At 46.4% G+C, this 26,873-nt stretch overlaps 1 protein-coding gene across 1 annotated transcript in view; it reads right to left on the bottom strand.

Annotated features, from left to right (window-relative positions):
* Zbtb38 (zinc finger and BTB domain containing 38) overlaps window positions 1-20,712 on the bottom strand; it is a 101,577-nt gene extending 80,865 nt beyond the window's left edge. Inside the window, exons 1-2 of the mRNA XM_004663585.3 lie at window positions 20,493-20,712; window positions 19,136-19,214 (exon numbers count right to left, since the gene is read on the bottom strand). The gene's annotated coding sequence lies outside the window, so the exon portion shown is untranslated. The remainder of the gene's footprint in view (window positions 1-19,135; window positions 19,215-20,492) is intronic.
* Between the last annotated feature and the right edge of the window lie 6,161 nt (window positions 20,713-26,873).

Raw genomic sequence — 26,873 nt, 5'->3', positions numbered from 1 at the left:
GTGGGCTAAATACATGATATGGGATCACTGTGACCACACTGAACTAAGTCACTCCCTCCTGTCTCGGATAATAAATGACAGTGACAACAACAGTAATCTATATCAGGCTCCCTGGAGATGAGTCAGTAGCCCTGCATCTGTATGGTGAAGGGCACTGGATGTGATCAGGTCCCTCAGTGGTACTTGTAAACCAGATGCCATGACAGGGGTGTCCAAACCTCCCTGTGGAGTGCTCTAGTCCACCCTTTGTCAAAACAAGCTAAAAGCGATATAATGGTTTTGTGTGGTGTGTGTGTGTGTGTGTGTGTGTGTGTGTGTGTGTGTGTGTGATGTTTCAAAACATTCAGTAGCAAACATGGTACATTTACAAAACCTGTTTGGGATAAATAATAACTTGTAAATAATCTGAGGGAATGAGTTTGCTTAAGCAGACATTGTCAACCAGTAAATCCCGTTTCATACTGAGAGAAAAAAAAGCAATGCTCATGCCCGAATTACTTAAGCTTTGTCGTAATTACAAGTAGCAGACATATGCATTCATTTAGCATTTTAAAAAATTGCCTGTCCCTCATCCTCAAGGCATATATGCACAGACGCTAACTTAAAAGAAAACCCCTTTTCCACAAGATTATAGCCTGTTTCAGCTACTTGACCGATCAAACACAAGACACCCCAAGACTGAAATGTGGTAACTAGAAGCGTGAGGACGGTGAGCAATGAGGGGCGAGTCTTCACCTTTGATTAACGTTTTTGCTTGGGGTGTCCATGTTCTGCAGGCGATGCTAATTTCATTTCTAGTCCTTGTGGATTAATGTTAAATTGCATGGCTTATGCAAAGTACGTAATTCAAGTATGAACAAAGCTTGCCTCGATACGTTAGAAAAAAACATCGAGTCAGAGCACTGAGTCCCAGAGGGATCATTGGTTTATAAACATTTGGATCGGCTTGCACGTTTCTTTACACTATTCACTGCTTTAAAAATTACAGCTGGTTTCCTTTTGCAGCTAGTATAGACAATCAACATTTGCAGGCGAATTCACTATCAAGTTAGGCTATTCAATTGGTAATTTAAAAATAAAATAAAATGTTCAGTAAGTAACATTTTTTGTTGAAATTCTTAACACTTAAAACAGCTTAGAATTTTTAGGTAGGCTGGAGAGATGGCTCACTGGCTAAAGGTGCTTGCTTGCTTCCCAAGCCTGAAAGCCCAACAACCCCAGTTCGATTCCCTAGTATGCCATAAAGCCAGATGCACAAAGTGGCTTATGTGTCCGGAGTTCATTTGCAATGGCAGGAGGCCCTGGCATGCCCATACTTTCTGTCTGCCTCTCTATCTCTCTCAAATAAATAAAATAAAAGTTTTTAAAATATCTTAGAATTTTAAAAGATGAGTCTGAGCGTATTCAGGTCTGGAGACAATGTGGTGATATACCAATGATTAAGATGACCTTGGGGGCTGGAGAGATGGCTTAGCCGTTAAGGCATTTGCCTGCAAAGCCAAAGGACCCAGGTTCAACTCCCTAGGACCTGCATAAACCAGATGCACAAGGGAGTGGATGCATTTGGAGTTCGTTTGCAGTGGCTGGAGGCCCTGAATGCCCAATCCCCATCTGCCTCTTTCTCTCCCTCAAATAAATAAATAAAAATAAAAATATTTTAAAAATGACTTTGGGGCTAGAGAGATGGCTTAGTGGTTAAGGCGTCTGCCTGTGAGGCCTAAGGACCCCCATTCAACTCCCCAGAACCCACATAAGTCAGATGCACAAGGGGGTGCATCCATCTAGAGTTCATTTGCAGTGTCTAGTGGCCTGGTGTGTCCATTATTTCTTTCTTTCTCTCTTTCTCTCAAATAAATAAAATTAAAAAATGACTTTGGGGTTTGGGGAGGTGGCCCAGTTGGTAGAATGCTTGCTTCAAATCTCAGCACCACATAAATTTGGCATGGTGGTACACACTTAGAATCTCAGTGGAGGTGGAGGCAGGAGGATCATTAGTTCAAGGTTATCCTAAGGCACGTATTGAGTTTGAGGCTAGCCTTGGCTACATGAGACAATGTCTCAAAAAAAAAAAAAAAAAAGAAGGCCTCATGGCATATGCCTTTAATCCCCAGCACCCAGAAGGCTGAGGTAGGATAGGAGGATTGTGATGAGATCAAGGCCAGTCTTGGGCTACAGAATGAGTTCCAGATCAGCCTGGGCTAGAGACCCTGATTCTAAAAAGATCAAAACAATGGCATTAAATGATATTTTAGCTGAATTTTTTTGGGAAATTCCAATCCCACTTTTAGCAGGTACATCTTGCCTGAGATCTGGGAAGAAACCTCAGTTTTTGGTGTTAATGATTAAAGACAAAAAGTCATATTTAATGTTTTAACTATATTATTTAATTCTAACCTAATAATCCTACAAGGTAGGTTTTAACTGTCATCAGTTTTAGATGAGGCGCTAATGAAGACCGCTATCATACAGAGATTAGGATTGAATCTAAGTGTACTTGATTGCAAAGCCCGGTCACCCGCCCATCAGAAGAGGAGACGCCTCCTCCTGTGTCCACGCTCCATGTCCAGCGTCGCTCATCTCGGGGAGCAGACACAGCTGCGGAAGGTCTCAGGCAGCCTCCTGGCTCCTTGTTGCCATGGCTACTCCTGTTTCTATGAACTAGTCTCTACTCCCCAGGCCTTGAAAATTGTGGGTACCTGGGATTGCACCAACTAGAGACAGTCAGGACCCAGCAGGTGGAAAAGACAGAATAATGAAGAGATATCAAGTAAGCCATGTTGGGAAGTTGAGAGTAGAAACCAGAGTAACTATACGAGGGGGAGGCTTGTCATAATTTGTAAATGTTTTATGATTCAAAATGATAAAAGCTTACGTTTCCATACAAGCCAATATATTTCTAAGGAAGTCCAGTTTCTCCATATTACAGATTAGGCTGGGGTGTAGTTCAGTAATACAATACTCACCCAGCATGCACAAGGTTTTGAATTTAATCCACAGCACCACATATTCACAGATTTGCCCTTAATAACTAGTTTACTCACACATTGTATTGAAAGTTATAGATGGATTCCTTTTATGTCTATTATATTCCATGTTTATGAGCAGATTTGACATAGATTGTTCAGCTGTTGTAAACTACATGATCAATGAAAAAAATCAGTGTAATAAGATCAACTTCATAAGTAGTATTTTTTTAACTTTTTATTATTTATTTATTTATTTATTTAAGAGTGACAGACAGACAAAGAGGGAGAGAGAGAGAGAGAGAGAGAGAGAGAGAGAAAGAGAGAGAGAGAATGGGCACGCTAGGGCCTCCAGCCACTACAAACGAACTCCAGATGCGTATGCCCCCTTGTGCATCTGGCTAATATGGGACCTGAGGAATAGAGCCTCAAACAGGGGTCCTTAGGCTTCACAGGCAAGTGCTTAACCACTAAGCCATCTCTCCAGCCCATAAGTAGTATTATTTTCCTGAACAGATAACCCAAATGGATACTATGTATATTCCTTCAACACACTTTTAATGGACGAACCTTTTCAAAGAGTCCACTGTGTGTGTGTAGTGTGTGTGTTGTGTGCACAAGTGTGTGCAGATGTGTGTGTGCCATGCACATGTGGGTGGAGGCCAGACGTGGGCTTCGGGTGCCTTTCTCCACTGTTCATCCACGTCCTTTCTTCGGATAGGATCTCTCCCTAAACCTGAGCTGCTGGTATTTTAGTGAGCAAGCCCCAGAGATTCTCTGATTTTTAACCCCCATGCTTAGTTTTTTATGTGGATTCTGGGAGCCGAACTCAAGTGTTCTTAGGCCGTCCCAAGCCTTCGTGGTTAAGAGGCAAGCACTCTTACCTGCTGAGCCATCTCCCCATTCTTTTTTAAAAATTATTTTTGTTCATTTTTATTTATTTATTTGAGAGTGACAGACAGACAGAAAGAGGCAGATAAAGAGAGAAGATGGGTGCACCATGGCCTCCAGCCACTGCAGATGAACTCCAGATGCATGCACCTCCTTGTGCATCTGGCTAACATGGGTCCGGGGAACTGAGCCTTGAACCGGGAGGCTTCACAGGCAAGCGCTTAAATGCTAAGCCATTTCTCCAGCCCCAATATCCCCATTCTTAAGCCTCCTGTTTGATTAACAGATTTTCCTCAACTGAGTTTAATGTTTCAAAGGTATTATTTTGAATATCTTATTTATTTACTTATGAAAGAAATGGGGGATGGGGGATGGGGGAGGGGCGGTAGGAGGGAGAGAATGGGTGCTTCAAGGCCTCCAGCCACTGCAAATGAACTCCAGACACAAGTGTCACATTATGCATCTGGCTTACGTGGGAACTGGGAAATCAAATCTGGGTTTTGAGGCTTCTCAGGCAAATGCCTTAACTGCTAAGTCATCTCTCCAGCCTGTGAAGCTCAGTTTTTAAGAGAATGTCCAAACTATCACTTGGATGCTTAAAAAGTTGCTATAGGTTACATGAAAATGACAAGATGTCGGGATAAGAGCTTTATAATGTGTTTCTCAATTATTATCAAAGAAAATTATATAATATTTATTTATTTGAGAGAAAGAGGCAGATATTTGGAAATATATATATTTGGAAAGAGAGAGAGAAAGAAAGAGAGAGAGAGAGAGAGAGAGGGAGAGAATGGGCATGTCAGGGTCACCAGCCACTGCAAATGAACTCCAGACACATGTGCCATCTTGTGCATCGGGCTTATGTGAGTACTGGGGAGTTGGACCCGGGTCCTTAGGCTTCGCAGGCAAGTGGCTTAACCACTAAGCAATCTCTTCAGTCACAAAAGTTAAATGTTTTAAGTTTACTATTTGAATGTGTGTGTGTGTACAGGCATGCCAGGGTTTCTTGCCACTGCAAACCAACGCCTGTCTGGCTTTACATGGGTGGCTGGTCAACTGAGCCCAGGTGTCAATCAAGTACCTTTAACCACTAAGTCATTTCTCCATCCTATAAATTTATTTTTTAAGCTTAATAATTTTGATCAAAATAGTTAATATTGGTCAAAACTTACCTGCAACCATGTGTCTGTGATACTTTCCAAGGCTTGATCAATATGTTAAGCTAATCATTCTAAACCTAGCTGGTGGTAGTCACTTTTATCCTATTTGATTTGCAAAAAAATATCTCATGAGTTAGCATGAACAGCTAAAAATAAGTTGCAAGTTTCATTTTCCATTCTTCAGTATGGCTTTGAAACCAAAAGGTGTACAACGAGGTCCAGGAGGTTCGTTACCACTATGAAAAGTCGGCAATTCAAGTTGTCACCTTTCCTATCCTAATGGCCAACTCACCACCAGACCTGAAAAAGTGCATACCTAGGTTCGTCTCAGAATGGGGTCTTGAAAGAAATCCTCCAAATCAATAAGGCATGCTGGGAAACCGGGGGCTGAGGCCAGCAATGGGGGGATAGTGGCTTGTATGCGAATGGATTGTCACTTCCGGACAGGATGCCACAGACTTCAGCCCATAAGTGGAGTCTTGATCGTTGGTGATGTTGAGGACCCGTGTGCAGGACAGAAGGAAATAAAGCTTGGGCTTCATGAAGCTTGGTTCTGAGGAAGTGAGCTCAGAGTCCCCCGTGACCCAAATGCCCACATGTTGTGCAATCCCCTACTGCAAACCCAGGCAGCTCACGATAAATTAAATTTCAAAATCATCTTTCCAGGGCCAAGTCGGGCAAAAAGGTGTTTGATGGAAGCATCCCTGCTTCAAAGGGAAGGCAGCCGCCGCGCTTGGGAGCCCAGAGAGCAGCGCTGTGAAAAGAAAGCCCTCGACCGAATGAGACTGAGAGGGGGCACCGAAGGGTTAATCTCCCTCCATTAAAGGAGGGGCCATTTGGTGAAGGTGAAGAGAGTAATCTATTGGAAAGGCAGAGCAGACAAAACGCCATTCTGGAAATGAAATTGCGTGCAGGGGCGAGAAGGGTGATTTGTCCTGATTTTCACTGTGCCACCATTTCTTAGATCTCAGGGTCTTTACCTAGCTTTGAAGTTACAGCCTCAGGGAGGGGAAAGAGGACATGTTCACACTGAGCACGGGGATACCCGAGCTGTGCGTCTATCAGAGCTGGGCTGTCTGGAGAGCAGAGGGGGCTCCATGGCCACGGGCATGCGGAGAGGCCTAACCACAAATTAGATGGCAGCTAAGTCAACCGAGCTGCTTCCCCAGGGTGGAGAACACCCTCCTCTGTTCTTATTTTTAAAAGCTTTTTTTATTTTAAATTTATTTGAGAGCAACAGACAGAGAGAAAAAAAAAAAGGCAGATAGAGAGAGACAGAGATTGGGCGCACCAGGGCCTCCAACCACTGCAAATGAATTCCAGACGCATGTGCCCCCTTGTGCATCTGGCTAACGTGGGTCCTGGGGAAGCAAGCCTTGAACCAGGGTCCTTAGGTTTCGCAGGCAAGCGCTTAACCGCTAAGCCATCTCTCCAGCCCTTTAAAAACTTTTGAAAGTTTGCTTTAATACCTTTTTCTTTTCTTTTGTTCATTGGGGGTGTTGGTTGTGGAGAATATAGAGATAAGAAGTTTCAACAATACTAAGGATCAAACCTGTAATCCCAGAACCTCGACAGGCAAAGGCGGGAAGATTGCAATTTGAACGCCAGCCCATGCTATAGGAAGAGTGCTGGGATTAAAGACACGCCATCATGCCCGACTTCCGTACAATGTTGTTGTTAGACCTATGTATGTGTGTCAAAATATGTCAGTGTTTACTTTTTTTTATTTAATTTTTTTTTCTGTTTTATTTATTTATTTGACAGCGACAGACAGAGAGAATGAGGCTGATAGAGAGAGAGAGAGAGAGAGAGAGAGAGAATGGGCGCGCCAGGGCCTCCAGCCACTGCAAACGAACTCCAGACACGTGCGACCCCTTGTGCATCTGGCTCACGTGGGTCCTGGGGAATCGAGCCTTGAACCGGGGTCCTTAGGCTTCACAGGCAAGTGTTTAACCGCTAAGCCATCTCTCCAGCCCCAGTGTTGATTTTTTGTATTTAAATATTAAAAGGATTCCAACAGGGAAAACTAGTGTCCATATCTATCTATCTATCTATCTATCTATCTATCTATCTATCTATCTATGTATCTATCTATCATAAATAAATAAATATAATAGTGTCCTGATAGCTCACAAATAGTAGCACACTGACATGTTATGAGAGCAGGTACACATCTCATCTGATTTCTGTATTTTAATTTTTACATTTTTTTGAGGCATGGACTTACTCTAGCCCAGGCTGAGCTGGAACTCATTCTGAATTCCCAGGCTGGCCTTGAACTCACAGCAATTCTCTACCTCAGCCTCCCGAGTGCTGGGACTAAAGATATGTGCCACCATGCCTGGAAATTTCTGTGTTTTCTTTTCTTTTTGTTTAATGTGCTCTGTACTTCTATGACATGTTTTCATGTTAACATCAACACAGTCAGTCAGTACACGTGATTAGCCCCTCGCCTCAGTTCTAGACCCACCAACGCTCTTTTAGTCTCACCCCTCCTCCAACCATAAACCCTGGCAGCCACTGAGCTATTCTGTAATTACTGTAATTTGGTTATTTTGAGAATATTCTATACAGCATGTAACCTTTTGACACTGGCTTTCTTTCTCCCAACTTAGGGCCTTTGTGACCTACTAACTTGTGGGCAGGAGTGTGTGCATTTTTGCTGAGCAGTCTTCCATGGGTGGATATACCCATTCACTTGCCAACCCATATTTGGCTGGCTTCCAGCTTTTAGGTATGACCAGAAAAGCTATGATCATTGTCGTGCAGGTTGTATGAACGTAAGCTTTCTTTCGCTTGTGTAGATATCCAGGATTGGGACTGGTGGATAGTATGGCTAAGTGTGTTTTCCTTTGTGAGAAACCGTCAACTGTTTCTGAGAGTGGCTTTACCGTTTTACATTTCCGCCAGCAAGGTGCAAGGCGGTCACTTTTCCTACAGTCTGGCTCAGGTTTGGTGACATCAATATTTTTACTTTAACTATTCTACTAGATGTATAGGGGCTTCTTTTGCTGATTCAGTCGAGTTTGGGGCCTTGAGCCTCAGACAGCTCTCACTGAACCAGCTTTCCTGAGATCTGTCTACCCAGGAGTTTATACTGCATGGCACTGAGATGCTGGGACACGCGTGCATGCTGTCGCTGCATGGGGGAGGGGAACACCTAGGTTTGCCCAGTTGCTCCTGGCAGAGCACTGTCATCCAGGGAGGCTGAGTCTCTTCCAGGCAAGGCCCAGTGACGCCAGTTTCTATGGGATCAGGGAAGTGGCAGGAACTCATGGGGAAGGAAGCAGTTTGCCTGGGCCAGGCCCTTCCTGCAGCTTTGGCCAGAGAAAATATGGGTGCTGCTTTTCCCTGTTGGAATCCTTTTAATATTCAAATACAAAAAAAAAAAAAAAAACAACAACATGTTTTGACACACACACATAGGTCTAATAAAACTGTCCAGAAGTCTGGCATGGTGGCATGGACCTTTAATCCCAGCATTTAGGAGGTAGACAGAGGTATGAGGATGGTCGTTGAGTTCGAGGCCAGCCTGAGAGTGCATAGTGAATTCCAGGTCAGCCTGGGGTAGAGTGAGACCCCACCTCGAAAACCCAAAAACCATGCTGAGTGTGGCGGCACACGCCTTTGATCCCAGCACTCAGGAGGCAGAGGTAGGAGGAGAATCGCTGTGAGTTCAAGACCACCCTGAGACTACATAGTGAAGTCCAGGTCAGCCTGGGCTACAGCAAGACTGCCTTGAAAAACAAAACAAAACAAAACTAAAACACCAAAACCCAAAACAAAATGTACAGAGGAAATGTGCTCCTGTTTGGCGAACAGCGCTTATCACCCCAGCTTCTGGGCGAGGCTGCAATCAGCCTTCCCTGTGCCTGAAACACAGAGATGCCTGGTGGCTACTTTGTACTACAACTATAATGAATTTTGTCAGTTTTATATTGTGTGCCCACCTATCCCTGGCATTTCCATTTTTTTTCAAGTTAATGTGGCTAGAGACATAGCTTCACTTGCTAACAAAGCCAAAGGACCCAGGTTTGATTTCTCCAGTACCCACGTAAAGCCAGATACACAGTCGTACACAGAGTTTATCTGCAGTGGCCAGAGGCCCTGGTGTACCCACTCTCTCTATCTGCCTCTTTCTCTCTCAAATAAGGAAATAAATGAATAACATATTTAAAGTTGTTAGCCAGGTGTAGTGGCACACGCCTTTAATCCCAGCACTCAGGAGGCAGAGGTAGGAGGGTTGCTATGAGTTCAAGACCCCCCTGAGACTATAGACTGAATTCCAGGTCAGCCTGAACTAGAGTGAAACCCTACCTCAAAAAAAAAGTTATAATAAAGTTGTTAATGGTCAGGGGTGTTTGTGTCTCGCTCCCTGGCATTAATGTTTTTTGCCCACAAGGAGAGAGTAAGAACTTCCAGTGACAAGCAGCTTACTAAAAGAGATAAAGTGGCCGGGGCTGGACTAACCATTGGTATGGCTGTACTCTGATGTCACAGTGAGGACAGAGGAAAAAAGTGAGGACAGGGTGACAGGCACAATTGCAAGTTGAGAGTCCCTCCATGAAATAAGGAGTTTTCCTTTTCAGGTTTAAATAGACCATATGCCAAAGTTAAAGAGGAAAATAGCACACCAAATAATTATCATTTTAAACATGACTGAATTTCAAACCTTTCCCTCCCATACACCTCAAATACAGCAGCAATGGCCCCAGTCTTTCCAGGAGTGAAGGTAAAATCCTGGCATTCCTCCTGATCACCTGTGTTAGACCTAGCAGCTTCTGCCTGCTACCGCTGCTTCATTTGCAAACTTTTCTGTGTCAAAGACGACAGAGGGAACCAAGATCACATAGGAGGTGGACTCAGTCCACAAGGCTGCCTTGGAAAATCTGTACCTCTTCTGAGCCATAGAAAGGGCGATCAAAACTGGCAGAGGTAAGAGGATCGCTGTGAGTTTGAGGCCTTCGTGAGACTACATAGTGAATTCCAGGTCAGCCTGGGCTAAAGTGAGAACCTACCTCAAATAAATAAATAATAAATAAAAACTGGCTCCTGCCATGGACCAAGCTCTCTGGAAACACCTGTTAAGCCCCAGAGTCTCTTCAACAGGGTCTCATCTAGCTGTGGTGGAGGAGATGCAGGTTGTGGTCACAGCAAGAAGCTTCCACCCCGACTCTGCTATGGCATGGGAGATGCCGAGACTCGGGAGCTGGGGCTCACAGGGCCCGGTGTGGCCCCTAACACTACCTCCTGGGGCAGGTTGTGTAGATCAAAGGTGACTTATTTTCACAGTGGAAGTGGGACGCTGGGTCAGCCAGACAGGTGATGGTGGGACCGTAAGTGGCAGCTACCAATCACAGGACCTGCTAAACACTTTTTGCCTTTGAACTTCCTGTTCTGTGGACACTTAAGACTTTCTGGCAGGATGTGGACATCTTGTGTGGGTGGAGCTCCAAGGTCTATGTCCCATGGGTTACACATAATGGCACCCTTCTTACCAGCAGTCTTTCCCAGCCCAGCCTTCTGAGCAATCATAACATCATTTCAATATCAGAAGGTGGGCTGGAGGGATGGCTTAGTGGTTAGGGCATTTGCCTGCAAAGCCAAAGGACCGAGGTTTGATTCCTCACATTAGCCAGATGCACAAGGGGGCGCACGCGTCTGGAGTTTGTTTGCAGTGGCTGGAGGCCCTGGTGCACCCATTCTCTCTCTCTCCCCCTCCCTCCCTCCCTCTTTCTCTGTCAAATAAATAAATAAATAAAACAAATACTTTTAAATATCAGAAGGTGCCTTAGTCAAGAAGGTTGTGCAGGGGCTGGAGAGATGGCTTAACGGTTAAGCGCTTGCTTGTGAAGCCTAAGGACCCCGGTTCGAGGCTTGATTCCCCAGGACCCACGTTAGCTAGATGCACAAGGTGGCGCATGCGTCTGGAGTTCATTTGCAGTGGCTGGAGGCCCTGGCGCGCCCATTCTCTCTGTCTCTATCTGCCTCTTTATCTCTCTGTCACTTTCGAATAAATAAATAAAAATAATTTAAAAAAAAAGAAGGGTGTGCAGGACAACAGGACATGGGCCTTGTATAGGCAGACAGGTTAAGGACCTGAATTGGTACAGCCGTTCTGGGGCCATCACCCACATCAGTTGAACCTTCTGATTCAAGGGAGACTATAGACATTACTAGAATCTATGCTTATCAGAAGCTGGCACCACAAGTTTGGAGCGTGAGGCGAAGACTGAGGAAAGTTGCCAACAGCAGTGAGGGCAGCCATGAGACAGCAGGGGTGCACATAAGCAGAGACACAGAGAAAGCCCCAGAGCGTAAGCGTGGAGCTGGGCACAGCTGAGGAGCTCTGCAGACTCGAACCTCTTCCCTCCATCAGCCGTCATTTCAGGGGTGGAACCTACATGGAGGTCACAGAACCTGGACGTGAACTGGGGGCTGTAGACAGGTGTCTGTGGAGGTGGGACTTGAAAGATGGATGAGATGGTGGCCCTTCAGCAGCTGGGGCAGGGGAATGAGGGGAAGTGGGACTCTCAAAGGCTATCAGGTGACCATCAAGTGTGGGCTGATGTTTTCAGCTGTGTTGTGCAGGGACAAGGGACAGTTACACTTCCTCTTAGGAGGCGAGGAGGATTTTTAAGGCTTGGTTGGTGTTTGCTCATGAGGTTCTCTGCTGTGACTCATTTTGCAATAGTTTTCTAAGTTCCCATGCTCAGGTCCCTAGTGTCTGGCCCAACGCTCCTACTTCTCACATCACCTTTCACATTTCATAGGTCTTCTATGCACCCTCTGTCTTCTTTTCAGTTCAAGCCTCTCGAGTTGAAATAAACCCATCCATTTAAGCCTGGTACTTGCCCTGACCCTGCTGCGCTGTCGTGGTCTCGGACACCAGACCCACCCATGCTTAGTTCTGGTGGACTGTATCTTGTGGATACTCTGAGCATATGACTGCCCAGGGTTCTCCCGAATCCAGCTGTAGATGCCACTGCTTCAGAGCTCAGAGCTCACAGTGGTCCAGTCTCACAAGGTGGCCAAGATGACCGTGGGTCTGGGCTGTGCATTTGAGTCTTAAAAGACAGCCTGGCCCAGAAGAGGGCAGATAAGAGTTCCCTGGCTGAAGCCAGGGTTTGCTTTAGAAGCTACTATTCTCCCCGGTTGCTTCTCTCTGCTACCAGGAGGCTAAGTGACTTTGGGTCCTTTGTCTAGTTCAACTTCTGCCAGTAAACCTCTGGGAGACTTTTGGGAAGTAAATGACTTACGCTTGCCTTAGTGATCTCATATTGATAATAATATTTCCTGACTCTACATCTAATAATCTTTATACTATAGTACACCAAGAAAATTCAGGGGCTGGAAAGATAGCTCAATGGTCAAAGGGGCTTGCTTGCAAAGCCTGTGGGCTACCTTTCATTCCCCAACACACATATAAAGCCATACGCATTTTCCTAGTTTAAAAGAAAAAGTTTAAAAAGAAACGGGCTGGAGAGATGGCTTAGCGGTTAAGCGCTTGCCTGTGAAGCTTAAGGACCCCAGTTCGAGGCTCAGTTCCCCAGGACCCATGTTAGCCAGATGCACAAGGGAGTGCACGCATCTGGAGTTTGTTTGCAGTGGCTAGAAGCCCTGGAGCGCCTGTTCTCAATCTCTCTCTCTCTCTGTCTGTCTCTTCCTCTCTATCTCTGTCACTGTCAAATAAATAAATAAAAAATGAACAAAACCAGGAAACCTGCTGTCTTTCCTAGTTTAAAAGAAAAAGTTTTAAAGCCATACGCACAAAGTGGCACATGCATCTGGAGTTCATTTGCAGTGGTAAGAGGCCCTGGGGTGCCCATTCCCAATCGCTATCCTTGCAAATAAGTAAGTTAAAAATCTTAAACAAAATAAAACAAAACAGAGATATCTCACATTCAGAAGCCACGAGGAACCTTTAAGTTAAGGCTGTGCTTCAGGGATTGTTTGTCCCCTACAGCATAAATGCCAGAGGCTTGATCCTCGGTGTTGAGGGATGGGACCTTTAAGAGGTGAGGCTCAGTGTAAAATAATTAGATCGCGAGGGCACCACCCACAGAAGGGATTAATACAGGTCCTGTGGGCTGGGATTAGTTCCCCTGAGAACTCTGTGAGTCTGGCACCTCCCAGGAAGCCCTCTTCTTCTGTATGTAACACACGCTTCTGCTACGATGCCACTCACCAAGGGGCCCCTGAGAGAGCAGTGCACATGCTGCTGCCTGTTCTGGAACCTCCAGAACAGCGAGCTAAATAACTATATTTTCATTACGAGGTACCCAGCCTCAAGTGTTTTGCTATAGTAACACGAACCAGAACACAACAATGCACTAATTCAGGGTGCCTTTTTTCCTGTGTAGTAAGTGTTGGAAACAGGATGTGTACTGAAAAGAATGTAGCATGGGAGTCGTTCTCCAGCTTGACATATACAAGGACAGGGCAGGTGGGTCAAAGTGTATATTCTTGGGACCACTCTCAGAGCGTCCGACGCCTCTGGGACTTAGGAGCACGTATTTTTCATGAAACTGAAGGGGTCCAGGTTTTGAAATAGACATTACCTCTCTGAACTCTAATTCACCAGCTAGGAACGTTAATGGGTCATTGAAGTGCATGTTTCCATGTCTGGGAATTTTACCTATGAGGTCCAGAAGGATTTATCCAAAATAATGGATGAACTAGGTGTGGCTCTAGCCCAGCAGGTGACACACGGGCTACACAAGCTTGAGGACTTGGAGGTCAGATCCTCAGAGCCACTGGAAACCTGGACACAGTAGTGCGCACCTGTCACCCCCGTGTGCCTAGGGCAAGACGGCTGTCCAAGACAGAGAGCCTTCCGAGCTCATGGGAAAGCCTTGGCCTGTGCAATAGTAAAGAAAAGACCAGAAACGGGGTGGGGTTCAAGGACCCACACTTGAGGCTTCCCTTGGACCTCCACATGCCTGCACTCACATGTACATAGGACCCACACTTGAGGCTTCCCTTGGACCTCCACATGTCTGCACTCACACACACAAACACTGTATCATTCATACATATATGATGATACAAAAGGATAAATTAAGACATACACATGGAAAAGGAAGTGATTAAAATTGTGTTTTCCATGCCAGGTATGGTGGCACATGTCTTTAATTCCAGCAATAAGGAGGTTGAGCTAGGAGGATCACCATGGGTTCAAGGACGACCTGAAGTACAGAATGAGTTTCGGGTTAGCCTGGGCTACAGTGAGATCTTGCCTCGAAAAACAAAACAAAGCAAAACAAAAAAGAAAAAAAAATGTTTTCAAGGAGTACTTACTGAATTGGAAAAATGCTTATAGAATCACAAGAGGACAAGTGTGTGTGTGTGTGTGTACAGATATACATCTATGTAAATGAAAACTGAAAAGCGATACTTCATCAAAGTGTGTATGTTGGTCCTGGTGCAGTAATATGTGCCTTCATCCTGAGCACTCGGGCACTGGTGGATGCAGAATTTAAGGCCTGCCTGGGCTACATAGTGAGACCCTATCTCAAAAATTCAAAAGCCCCAGTGGTACAATACTTGCCTAGAATAATGCCCACATTTATCTATAAGTTGAATAGACTTTTTTTTTTTTTTTTTGGTTTTTCGAGGGTATCACTCTAGGCCAGGCTGACCTGGAATTCATGATGTAGTCTCAGGGTGGCCTCGAACTCACGGCAATCCTCCCACCTCTGCCTCCGAGTGCTGGGATTAAAGGCTTGAGCCACCACGCCCGGCTAAATGCCCACATTTATAATGAATCCTGGTTATTGGCTATAATGGTGACTTTCTTTTCTTCTTCATTCCCCTTCCCTGATTTCCTTCCTTCTTTTTTTTTTAAATTTTTTTTTCTTCCAAGAAAAAGAGGAACTTCAATGCAGAGTGATTCACACCTGAAAGCTCAGCGCTTGAAAGGCAGAGGAGGGAGGACCACTAGACTCATGTAGAGTAAAACACAGGAAGAGAGTGCTCTTACAAGCCCAGCTCAGTCTGTAAGACACTGGGGTCCCTCAAACCTCATGAAAACAGAGGTCCAGAGTCTGCAGAGAAAGCAACACCAAATCAGATCTCTGTCTTGCCCACCAAGGCTCAGGGAGTATCTTGGAAGAGGGGCAGAAAGAGTGTAAGAACCTCAGGGTGGGTGGGCGTGGCCCATATTTCCCCATCCCTGCAGAGACTGACTGGGGCCTCTTGGTTCCCACAATGAATACAATGACCCCACTGAAGGCCCTGGGCAGAATCGAGCAGAAAGGGTCTATGTGCTCAACCCTTTTATGAAACAACCAATAAATTAAAAAAAACAAAAAAAACAAAAACAGCTCAGCATGGCCCAGCTACTGCCGGAGGTGGCAGGCAATAGGCTTTGCTTGTGTCAATATTAAGCTACGACTTTTAGGAGGTACCTTGGTATTACTGATGTCCAGGTGTTTATTCCTTTGAAAATGTCGTTTTTGATATGATTTGGAATGACACACGGGGATCTAAGACAAGGAGGATGACCCCCAACAGACCTCCACAGGCCGACTGTACCACTGTGAACCGTGGCTTAGGAGGCACCCCCCCCCCCAAGGTCAACACTTCCATGACATGGATTCTAAGCCTTCTGATTCCAGTGCACTGGGACCCTCGGTAGAATTCCAGGAAGCATCTGCTGGCAAAGAGACAACTCATCCAACATTCATCGAAGATACAAGAGAAGCTGGCGCCCAACATCCCCTTGAATGAGATCAGCAGCCCTCGGGCCTCTGGCCCAGAGTCAGACCTTTCCAAGGGGCACTGAGAGCCACACCAGGTGCTTCGCCTGGCTCAGGGTATGACTGAAAATCACAGATGAAAGTCACTTGAACCAGTGACACTTCACAGCAACATCAAAGGCAGAAATACCAATGCAAACCCTGATTATGACAACCCTTTTCATGGGCGCACGGACCGCACACCCATCTTCTACCCTGCTTCGCGGGTCTCCACGCAGAACTTTACTGAGGCTGACATGGTCTCAGCATTTCGCTTTGGTCAAACACGATTTTGGAGGTGAGAAGAGGCTTTCAAGTTCTGATGAAAACCAGAGGCTTCTTTAGTTCAAAACAAAAGCCCGATGTCTTCAGTGTGGTGTTTTCCAAATTAGTTCTTGACAAGAAATCAGGGGATTTTAGTGTGAGAAATAACAAAATCTAATTATCATGATTTCTTAGTTTTAGTGACTATGACATGGGCTTGTTGCAAAATGCTCTAAAAGGATTAACAGGACATTTATAATGCTGGCCCTGGTGCTGCCCATGTGATGTGCCGTGCTCAGTCATGACTGTCCACTATGGATAAACAAGATCTTCAGGTGACCTAAAAGGGCCACAGAGTCTCAAATTTGATTTACACAACTCAAGTATAAAACTGGAAAAAAAATCAAAATGAGAGTGAAACAAACTTATGAAAATCATTTTCCCATGAGATCTGCTTTGATGCTTTTTTGGGGAAAATCTCAAATATCATAATATTTATAAAATGTGCAATTTGTACACAATTTCATCTTACTGATGTTGTCTCTGAGGTTACTGTGCCTGCTTGCTTTCCTAACTGTCTGTTCATGGGGATCTGTGGCTTTCCTTCATACACTACATGTTCACAACAGTGAAATTCTGGTCACCCAACTTGGTGGTTACACACCTCTCTCTGTCATATTAGCCAGAAATTTTAGAAACCACTCATGTCGATTTGGCATGCTATGTGCTTTGAGGGATCCTATCAGACGGCAGCTGAAATTAACAAGCTGTGGTTAGCCGGTGTCAAGGTCTGAATATAAAATATCCCCTACAGTCTCATGTACTGTACATTTGGTTGTGAGGTTCTGGCAGCTCGCTGGAGGAAGTAGGGTGTCACTGGGGCAATTATCTTGTCCTGGCATCTTCCTTTCAACCTCTTCTCGCTCCTGTTGCCATGATGTTCTGCCCAAGTGCACGGGGCCAAGCTACAGATTAAGCCTCCAAAACTGTGAGCCAAAATAAATGTTTTCTCCTTTAAGCTGTTCGGTCAGGTATTGTGTCACAAGGAGAATGTAACTATAGTCAATCTCCTTGATGAGAGGACCATGGCATCTTTCTTCCCTGACTGTGGCCTTTGGCTTCGTCCTTCCTGGGAGGCTATTGTGCTGTGACTTCAAGCGACAGAACGTCCGCAGTGAGCTCCAGCTTGGACACCTCAACTTACTCCTGTGTCTCCGTGGTTCCGGCAGGTACGGCTGTCACCCTGCCCAGCATGCTTTGTCTTTCTTAAATCAGCCCCCTGCAGAATAGACTTGTTCAGTCCCCAACAACCCTAGAAAATGGGCTTTCAGTGACGGGGATGTTGTTGCAGAATATCAGTTTATCTATTCCATTCCCAATGCGTGGGGACTGAGCCGCAACCTAAGAGACTGCCAAACTGGCCAGTCACAGGACTTCTTTTACAATGGACAATGCATGCTCTTCAGGGTGTGGGTGCGGAGCCAGAATTGTCAGGTCTAGTGGCAACATTTAATTTGTTCAGCCAGATATTGACCACAGAGCTGGAGAGCTATGTACCAGGCAGCTCAGGCAGAGACTTGATTCCATCTTTTTTGGAGGCTTTAAATAAGAGGCCTCACAAGGCACCCACCATACAGTTTCTGAAATTTACCAACATGGCTTAAAATGTACATAAAGTATATAATGAGTTAAAGGGTTCTCCACAAAGGGCTTATAACTTTACTTCTCATTAGTTCAGTAAATGTCTGAAACTTCCCTTAAAAAAAAAAATCCAGAATGAAGGCCAGGTGTGGTGGCAAATGCCTTTAGTCTCAGCATTCAGAAGGCAGAGGTAGAAGGATCACTGTAAATTCAAGTCCAGCCTGGGCTCCAGAGTGAGTTCCAGGTCAGCTCGGGATAGAGTGAGATTTTTTTTTCAAAAAATATCTCCCCCTCAAAGCCAGAATCATATATCAGTTTGTTTATTGGTATGCAATGTATGTATGCCATGTATATGTGTGCGTGTTTACATGTGTGAACATGGGCATGCATGTGCCACTGCACAGTATGTGGAGGCCACAGACCAGCTTCCTCCTCTGAGATGGAATGAGAGGTTTTTCCCTCCCATTCTCACTGTGGTTTTGTGCTGCACTTGATGCAAACTTCTAAGCTGCGGAGAAGTTTTCCTGCCTCCATCTCTTTCACCTTGTGTCAGCCAGGTGATAACTAATGGTGTAAGTTAGGGATATCTGCATATCTAATATGAGATTTACCTATCATCTATCTATCTTGTTTGTTTTTTGCCATAGGGTCTCACTATGTACCCCTCGGTAGCCTGGACCTCAGCACTCAGACCAACCTGGTCTTGATAGTGTGAGTGTGATCATCCTGCTTCTGCCTCCCGAGCACTAGGACTGGTTACAGGCATGCACCGCCATGGCTAGCCCTCCAACAAATTTTTCACTTCTCCCACTGCTCCGTCCTGTAACCTTATCTTTGAGTATTTCCAAGTTGCTTTCTATTCCATGCCAATGAGAGCTACCTTTTTGCCGAAAACTCTCCACAGCTGTCACTGGGAAGTGGTTGTCCCACCAGGGACCACATTTTTAGACAACTCTGTGGTTAAATGTAGTCATGTGACTGGGTTTTAGCCAATGGGATGTGAGGAAAATGATGTACCCTCTTCTAACCCCTAAAAACCTCCCAGGTATACATTTCCAGTGAGGCATGAAGAGTCCCTGGTGACTTTGAAAACCACATGCCATAGGAGGCAGAGCCTCTCTCAACCCATCAATGTGAAGGTGGGTTGTTTCTTTTTGATTATTGTTTTTTGTGAATCAAACCCACTCTACCACTGAGCAATGTCCCCCAGCCTTGAATCAGAATGAATGCACAAGAGCAAGTTACCTCACTAACCTATACCGTTATGAGCACAAAATAAGCTACTGTGTTTGAACCACTGCACATTTTGGGGTTTATGAAAACAACCAGCCTATCCTAATACATATGCTCTTTGACACAGCTTGCATCACTGTGTGCAGAAGTATCTGTGACTGATCCCTTTTTTAAAATCCTAAAACAAAACAGAATTATTAGTAGAATTAAATGTAAATACCCACTAGGGACAAATAACACTTACCAAATCACGGTCACAGGGTTGGGATCTTGAAGCCGGAAGAACAGCCGATTAGCACAGCCTCTCTTCAAGACAACCTGATCTATTAAAATATATTTAAAAGATAAAACATAAGACCTCAAAACCATGCTCGAGTGTGCAGTTCATTTCAGAGTGTAGTTAGCTCACAAAGGAATTTGCCACTGTTTTCCAGAAAAATGACAAGCTCTGTGTTCATTGCCTTCAAAGTACGGGCCGTTTTTAAGATATACTTTCCGATCATTTTAACACAGAATTTAGGAAGAAGAGACCTTCTTTGCTAAGTAAGCTACACAGAAACTAGATGTTCATTCAGGAGATGTCTTTAGCAGCCAGCAAACACGTATGATTTCTTTGTCCACGTTCTTTGCAGCTATTATGAATGCATTCTTGGTGTGTGTGTGTGTGTGTGTGTGTGTGTGTGTGTGTGTCTATGAGAGAGAGGGAGAACAATTTAAATTTTTTTTCATTTGGTAGGGAGAGAGAGAACGGGTATGCTAGGGCCTCCTGCTACTGCAAAATAGCTGTAGCCAAATGCACCACCTTGTACGTCTTGCTTTATGTGAGTAATGGAGAATCAAACCCAGGCCATCAGGCACTGCAAACAAGTGCCTTTCACCGCTGAGCCATCTCCTCAGCCCTTAAATTTCTCGAGTAGGAACTTTCAGGACTTATAAATTACAAGCTATGCAATGACCCAAGAGTTTTCAGATGAGAGGTTAAAACAGACACATTCTGGTGTGTCTGTCTTTAATATCCCAGAGGCCACGGGATGAGTAGGAATAAAATACACTCCTTGAAAACAAGACGATGACTTAACAAAAGTTTATCTGCTAGAACAGCCAGAAACAAACTGTCAGGGCTGGGGACATTTTCCTCCCATCCTTTTGCCAGGTTAAGTGTGAAAATATCATTTGGCGGCATAGGGTACTTATTTGCCTGGAACGGGTTTGTTCTGACGGCCTGTCACCCCATATATGATCCAGGAAGCAAACAGCGCACAGCCCTGAACAAACATTTTGGCTTTCCTTCTAAAACCACCAAGGAGCCAGGCGGGTGGAGAAAGCGGTCAAGACATGAAGTCGGCCTGGGCAAAGGCATCGTGGGCCATTTTTCCCTGGGGTTTCAGCACGGGCACTTATTTTGTGTGGGTACTTGTCTGGTCCCATGGGGAAGAAAGAAGGAGAGAGAGAGAGATCAAGCCCTTTGGGGGTGTATTCAGAGGGTCTTCCAAAGGCCATCCCGCTCCCCGCCCTGTGCTGAGGCCTTGCCAGGCCTGGGTACCAGGGGGCAAGATGGAGCTCTGAGCATGGCCCCGGGGGCGAGGGTGGCCTTCACTTACTCTAGGCGGAGGCGCTGCCAACTCCCTCAGGAGTTAGAACCGCTTTCTTGCTCTGGATTCTGAATTCTTCACTCCTGGTCGAGATCCGCTCCGCATAGTTTTCTGATGGTGTCACTCATTCTGACTCCCTACGTTTGGAAGTGGAACCTCCTGGAGGCGCAGGGAGGAGGAGGAGGGCTGCAAGGTGCGCTGCCCTGGGCAGCTGCAGCAGGGCCAGGCCGCGGCCTGGGGATCAGCGGCGGCTGCAAGTGCCACTCCCTGGCCAGGTTCCTGGCTGCAAACGCAGGCCAGAGGCCGGGCGTGGGTGACGTCAGGGCCCGGCCTGAGTCATCGCCAGTGGCCCGGCTGCCCTGCCACTCGCAAGGGGACAAAAGGAACCTTTGATGTCCAGAGGCCCTCCTCTCTCACGCTCTCGCAAGGCACCCAGCAGCAGGCCAGAACATTCCAGCTGCCTCCCCACCCCCACCCCCGCCCTTCCTACTTCCGGAGCAGTCCCAGACAGATTCGACCAGGCCTCCCCCGAGGGCATCACCCTCCTACACCGCAGAGGCTCGGCTGCTCTCTGTAAGGCGGGAGCAGGGAGGAAGAAGAACGGGGTCCCCCAGGCCGTCTCTCCTCCTTCTTGGGGTGTGCACCTTAGTTCAGAGTCGTAGTGGTATGGAAAGGTGGACTCACTCTGGTCACCCTCCTCAAGTAGCCCCCAGGGCTCAATACCTATTTTCCACAGATCTCAGCTCCCTGCTCTTTGGGTGCAGTACCAGCTCACTTGTAGATTTAAGGCAGTCAGACCTCAGTGCTGGCATGAGTCTCAGTAAGTACTTGAATGATACCCCAGGACTGGCATGAGGCTCAGTAAGTACTTGGAGGAATGAATGAATGAATGATGGTAAAAAAAAAAAAACAAACCATGTACTGAAAGCTTACCGTGAATGTCCAAATCTCTGTGTTAAGTACTTTGTGACGATTATTTCACTTGTCGATAGTATCACCACAAAGCTGTGATCCCCAGTTCTGCGAATGAGGAAATGGACACTCCGAGAGGTGAAGTCACTTCTCCGAAGTCTCACAGTGAATCAGTCACAAGCCTGGGCCACCTAATCTTGAATCCTGTTACCACTATGCACTGAGTGGCTGGAGAGAATGAAGAAATACTGACCAATGTATTCTGTGCAGGAGAAGAAAGAATAAGGATAGGACCTGAGACAAGATCTTACAAGGATGTGGCAGAACAATCCAGAATGTGTGTCCAAGTTGGGAAGATTTCACACCCACCTGATGGGCCAATACCAGAACGGAGATGTGGCAAAGTGACAGGCGGACGTGTCTGACAGAAGAACTGACAGAAGAAGCTAGATCTTGAAGCAAAGCCAAGGAGGCCTGGTGACCAAAGCCCTGCAGTGTGTAGTGGATGTAGGGTCCAGCAATCACAGTGGCCAGGGCACCTCAGAGGAGCCAGCACCCACATTGTCCTCCTGGACGCCTGGGCAGCGGGGAGAGGCTCGGGGAAGTACAGAGCTGTAAGTCTGCACAGGCAGGGAGACTCAAAGGAAGAAACTGTAGTGTTGCCAGAAAGGGAGTTGAAACAATTGTGTGACTTCAGAGTGTGGGTTGGGGCTGGACAGACAGACGCAGATCCAGGCTTGGCAATAACAATGTCTTCTCTCTGTCCCACCGGGAGTAACAACATTCGGGGGCAAAGCAGGAGTCCTGACTGTGCTCAGGCCAAGGCAAAGCAAGAAGAGAGCATTTTCCCAGGGAACTCTGGTACCTGCATAAGGCTGACCTCTGAAGTGCCTTCTCCAGTGTGGCTTATGTTGTGTGTGTTCTTCTGAGCGCGTTGGGCACGTTAGTGCCATTGCCATGGCACATGTGGGAGGGTCAGAGGACAACTCTGAGTGTTGGCCCGCACCTTCCACTGCATTTGAGCAGGGTCTCCCCACGCTGCCCTCGCCGGGCTAGCTGGCTCAGGGCATGCTGGTGGCCGATGGTAGTGTTGCGGCCTCTGGCTCAACGTGGGTTCTGGGAATCTGAGCTTGGGTACCGAGATGTGCGCATTACCCACTGAGCTATCTCTTCTGCTCCAGTGTGGCGTACAGCTCTGTGGTTTGTATTAATCCACGACCCTCAACTGTCTTATTGCGAGAGAATGACAAAAGGCAGACATGTCCAGCCCCTTGAGGGATGGGGAAGGGGGGACATGGGCTTTCTCAGCGATGCTGCCACACAGCTTTCTTGCCCACTCTGGGTGGGGGGGCGGGGGAGCTCGTCAGTCAGACTCCTTTCCATGGTTCAGGGAGTCTTCGACTGCCCCCTGGGGAGACTGGCTGCCTTGTTGCTGAGAGCTGCCGGTTACCACCCCGAGGAATCTCACTTGTTTGGTGGGGCCTGAATCCCTTGCCGGTGGAATTAGCAGAGGAGATCTACCACGGGTCACATTCGCTGGGAGCCTCTACAGAGCCTGGCCCTGGGCTGAGGAAAACCCTTGATGTTCAAGGCCATCGAGGCAAGCTGGCGTGTTCCCCTCTTCCCTCTCTGCGGCTGAGCTCCATGCTGCTTCCCATCACAGCATGTATTTCCCTCGTAAGAAGGGCAGAAGCTGGTTGTTTTCACTCTGTTTCGTGGCACCAGGACAACGCACACAGAAAAGGGAAAGAAAGCAGGCAGAAACGGTCGGGGAACTGCAGCGAGCCCCGAGCAAGAAAGCCAGGGAACTGGGCAGACCATCTGCCTGGAGAAGCAACACAGAGGCACCTCCTTGTCTGTACCCCGACTGGAGAACTCTCCTCGTGGCTACAGTCAGTGTAATTGCCTCATGATAATTTTCTGGAAAACCTTTAAGAGTTAAAGGAATTCCTCCAAAGACTTGTCTCCACTTGCCGCCTCCACTTTCTCTCCTTTTCAGTCTTTTAAAAACACAATTAAGATATAATTTACATACCATAAAGTCCAACCACTTAAAGGTTACAGTTCCACGGGGTTTAGTATATTGCTGACTTGTGTGACTCATAACCTCATTTTACATTTTTGTCATTTCCCAAAGAAACGCTGTCCGTGTTAGCCTCCTCTGGACATTTCACATAAATGGAACCACACAATATGTAGCTTTTTGGGTCTGTTTTTTCTTTAGCATAGTGCTTTCAAGGCATGTCCATGTTGTAGAATATTTATTTCAGGGCCTTATTCTTTTTGTACTTAAATCATATTCTACAGAGTGGATATAGGTCATTTGGTTTATCAGTCTTCCATCAGTGGATGAAAGTTTGAATCATTTTCACTTTCTTTCTTTTTTTTTTCTTTTTTCTTTTTTCTTTTTCTTTCTTTCTTTCTTTCTTTTTTTTTTTTTTTTAATGTAGGGTCTTGCTCTAGCCCAGGCTGACCTGGAATTCACTATGTAGTCTCAGGGTGGCCTCAAGCTCATGGCAATCCTCCTACTTCTGTCTCCCAAGTGCTGGGGTTAACGACGTGCACCACCACGCCCAGCTTATTTTCTTTAACTTTTTTTATTTATTCAAGAGAGAGCATGGGCACACCAGGGCCTCTAGCCACTGGTAGAGTAGGGATTGACCCCAGGGCCTTGCACATACTTGACAGGTGTTCTACTATTGAGCTATATCCCTCCCTAGCTCATGTTTTTTTATGTTTATTATTAGTAGTAGCATTAACAACATGTTTTATATGACTATATCATGTGTTGGTACCCTCTTTTCTTTTGTCCCTGCCCCCCCATTCTGCTGGGGACACTCACACTCTTCAGTGGGGTTGCAGGTATTCCCCATGGGGATGTGGTTTATGAGTTGTGGGAGCATCAGTCAGGTATTTTGAGGGGGGGGGTTTAAGACAAGGTCTCCTCAGGTCCTCACACCCCTGATCCTAGGCCTCCCAAAGCTAGGGTTACAGGCATGCAGTCACCATGCCTGGCAATGCTGTGCTTTAAAAACTGCAGGTCAGCAGCTGTTATTGAGTGGGTCAGCGTTAGTTTCAAGGGACCAAGTAGACAAAAGCAAAATAGAAATATCCAAGAGCACAGACAGTCAAGCTTTTGTTTCAGTGTTACAGTACGCATGTGGTCCAGGTCTCCCTCTGTGGAGTATGTGTCATTCAGGGTTTAAAGATGCTTAAATGACAGTGTTAGGAATTGGGGTGTAGTTCAGTGATAGAACATTGGCCTAGCATGCACAATGCCCTGGGTTTGATCCACGGGAAAGAAAGGAAGGAAGGAAGGAAGGAGAGAAAGAAAGAAAGAAAAGAAAGAAGAAAGGAAGGGAAAAGGAAAAGAAAGAGAAAAAGAAAAGAACAGAAAGTCAGCTGGGAGTTAGCTTAGCAGTTAAAGTCACTTGCTTGTAAGCCTGCCAACCAGAGTTCTGTCTTTCCCAGAACTGCACTCACGTTAAGTGATGCAAACATTTATGAACACATTGTGCATGTGGCAATGAGAGATGGAGCCAGGAGAATCCCGAAGCTCGTGGGCCAGCTAGACTACGGTGGTTTGAATTAGACATTCCCCCTTAAACATTTGGGTGCTAGGGCCCTAGCTGAAGACTATTCGGGAGGTGGAGCCTTGCTAAAGGAGGTATGTTGTTGGGGGGGGGGTTAGGGGTCAGGCTTTGGGGTGTATAGCTCAACTCTCCATTGCCAGAGTTCAGCTCTCTCTCCTGCTCCTGTTTCCCACCTGCTGTGGCAGAGGTGATGCCCAGCCTCTGCCCATGGCATGTTTTCCCCTGCCATCATAAAGCTACCTTCGAGACCGTATGCCAAAGTCGACCCTTTTCTCCCATCAACTGCTATTGCTCGGCGCGTGGTCCCAGCATGAGAAGGTAGGCGTGACACTGATGCAGAAATACAACAGAGCCTGACTTGAAGAGGTGGAAGGACAAGATGGACACCTAGAAGTTGTCTGCGATCTCCACGTGTGCCCCTTGGCACATGTGTGACCCCACAGGCATACATTTACACGCAAAAGTGAATTTAAAAAGGAAAAGTAAATAAATAATAGGAAGGAAGGAAAAGATAAAGACAGCATTGGAGTAGATCTTTCCCTTTATGAGGGTGTTTAAACAGAGAACCCTCCAAGCACTGTCCACTGTGGAAGCGGAGCCCAGGGATGAGCTTCTTAGGAGTGAAGGACTTGGGGCCATTGGTCACCGTGGGAGGAGGAGCGGGTTCTGTTAGCAGTGTGGACCCGCTGCCCCAGATCATCTCTCCACCATCTCCTCCTTTCGTGCCTCTGATGTTTGCAAATCCACGTACCGAACTCAAGTGGGGTTTTCTATCGTTTGAGACCCTCTCACATGCTCCATCTCGTTTGCTTCTCACAACTTCTCCATGAAATCAATGGGTCTGATCCTGTGCCCTGTTTGAACAGCGTACTCATTGAGTAACTTTATTGTTTTTTTAAAGTATTTTATTTGTTTGTGTGTGTGTATGAGAGAGAAAGCGAGCGATGGGCATGCCAGAGCCTCCAACTACTGCAAATGAACTCTAGCTGCATGCACCGCCCTGTGCATCTGGCTTACATGAGCTCTGGGGAATCAAACCTGGGTCCTTAGGCTTTGTAGAGAAGTGCTTTACTTACTAAGCCATCTTTTCAGCCCTCATTGAATAACCTGAAACAGTTACTTGTTATCTCAGCCTCAATAGCCTCTGCTCTCTGTGCACAAAACAAGAGATGTTAAGAGACTTGATCAGTCTTACACAATGTGGAATTGGCGGGACTAAGAAGAAATCTTGACTTCTTATCTCCCAGTTCCACCGGCTCCCCTCAGAGACCGTATCTTCCCCACCATATCTAAAGAGCCCTGACAAAACCCAGGACAAATAGTCCTTCATGCCTTACAGTGAATGGCTATCACTCCCAACTCCAAGATGAGCTCTTTAAAGCCAGAGCTTCCAAGCGGAAGCAAGCCCAGGGAATGGAGGTTCCCTGCATGCTGTTTTTGTCCTTTGTGTAGCACAGTGTCCCCTCTAGTGGCTCTGAGGGCAAATAGCTTCTGGGAACAGATCTGCAGACAGCCTTGATGGGAACAGGAGCTGGCGCCTCCACTTCAGGCTCACCCTAGGCCGTTTCTCTTCACTGATGAGAAACAGGTTCTGATCAGGGGCGATTGTGTCCCCCAAGGAATGTCTGGTGACATCTTTCGCCATGGCGGCAGGGGCACTGCTGTGCGGAGTGCAGAAGCTGGGAACTGCTCCACCCAGCCGACTCATCCAGCCCAGAACGTCACTGCGCTGAGATGGAGAAGCCCTGGATCAGGGGAATGACGGGACCTGGAAGGAGCCCGCAGCTTATTCATGGTTTATGAAGGCTCGGGCTGAGTACTTGGTTTCTTGTATTCCTTTACAAAATTTCACTTAACTTATTTAAAGAAAGCCAAAAGTAGCCAG

The sequence above is a fragment of the Jaculus jaculus genome, chromosome 17 (assembly GCF_020740685.1).
Source record: "Jaculus jaculus isolate mJacJac1 chromosome 17, mJacJac1.mat.Y.cur, whole genome shotgun sequence".
Classification (NCBI taxonomy): domain Eukaryota; kingdom Metazoa; phylum Chordata; class Mammalia; order Rodentia; family Dipodidae; genus Jaculus; species Jaculus jaculus.
The sequence above is the reverse complement of the archived record's forward strand: the minus strand, read 5'-3'. Positions and strand labels throughout refer to the sequence as shown.